This window comes from Scyliorhinus canicula, chromosome 3 (genome assembly GCF_902713615.1).
Source record: "Scyliorhinus canicula chromosome 3, sScyCan1.1, whole genome shotgun sequence".
NCBI classification, from domain to species: Eukaryota; Metazoa; Chordata; class Chondrichthyes; order Carcharhiniformes; family Scyliorhinidae; genus Scyliorhinus; species Scyliorhinus canicula.
In genome coordinates this window covers 76,754,490-76,755,571 of record NC_052148.1, presented here as the reverse complement: position 1 = coordinate 76,755,571, position 1,082 = coordinate 76,754,490, and the positions used below count along the sequence as shown (strand labels likewise).

Genomic DNA, 1,082 nt, shown 5'->3' with positions numbered 1-1,082 from the left:
CCAGCTGCTATGATGGGATTCAAATCCAACTTCCCATTGTTGGCCTAATCTTTCCCTCTGGCTATCACTACAATGCTGCATGTTTCTGTGCTTTCCACAATTGTTTGAAGCTCCAAATCTCTATAGAGAATAGCCTAGTAGGCTCTGGCATATTTCTTGCTGATTTCAAGGCTTCTGCACAAGCCAGTTGTTCTCATACATGGTTGAAATAGTAGGTATTCTTCTTGGAATTAAACATGACTGGGAGAGGGTGGCACGGACCCGGCCCCGGGTTACTGTCATGTGGAGTTTGCACATTCTCCCCGTGTTTGCATGGGTCCCACCCCACAACCCAAAGATGTGCAGGGTAGGTGGATTGACCAGGCTAAATTGCCTCTTAATTGGAAAGAAAATGACTGGGAGAATCAGGAAAGGTCATGCAAAGCAGTACAAGTTGTTAGAAGAAGAAGGTGATGGAGGAGAAGACCCCAAGCAAGAGGTCATTGTAGTGATCTCTGTATTTTGTACTACATAATCAGACTATGTTAAGCTATTACAGGCAACTGAACACTAGATGCCCACACTATCAGGACCTATATAAATGTTTTCCCGCTCTTTCCGAGAGGAATGCGTCTGGAGTGCAGAGAGTACAGAGCTAGAGAGAAGTTAAAAGATATCAGTAATTATCTTTATCTTATTTAATTTGATCTACAGTTATTCATTTGTTTACTAGTTTAGTATTTAGTATGCGCAACGGCCGGTTAGCTCAGATGGTTAGAGCGTGGTGCTAATAACGCCAAGGTCGCGGGTTCAATCCCCGTACTGGCCAACGGAACATTCCACGAGGCAAAACTCTTTAGCGGCTGGTTTAGCTCACTCAGCTAAATCGCTGGCTTTTAAAGCAGACCAAGCGGGCCAGCAGCCCGGTTCAATTCCCGTACCAGCCTCCCCGGACAGGCGCCGGAATGTGGCGACTAGGGGCTTTTCACAGTAACTTCATTGAAGCCTACTCGTGACAATAAGCGATTTTCATTTCATTTCATTTTTTCATTAAGTAAAAAGAACTCACGAGATTATTTTATATTACTCAATAAATTACTTTA

The 1,082-nt window shown here is 43.8% G+C and overlaps 1 non-coding gene across 1 annotated transcript; it reads left to right on the top strand.

Moving 5' to 3' along the window:
• Positions 1 to 734: 734 nt before the first annotated feature.
• On the top strand, positions 735 to 808 carry trnai-aau. The gene has a single exon. It is a non-coding gene; the product is annotated as a tRNA-Ile (tRNA).
• The last annotated feature ends 274 nt before the right edge of the window (positions 809 to 1,082 follow it).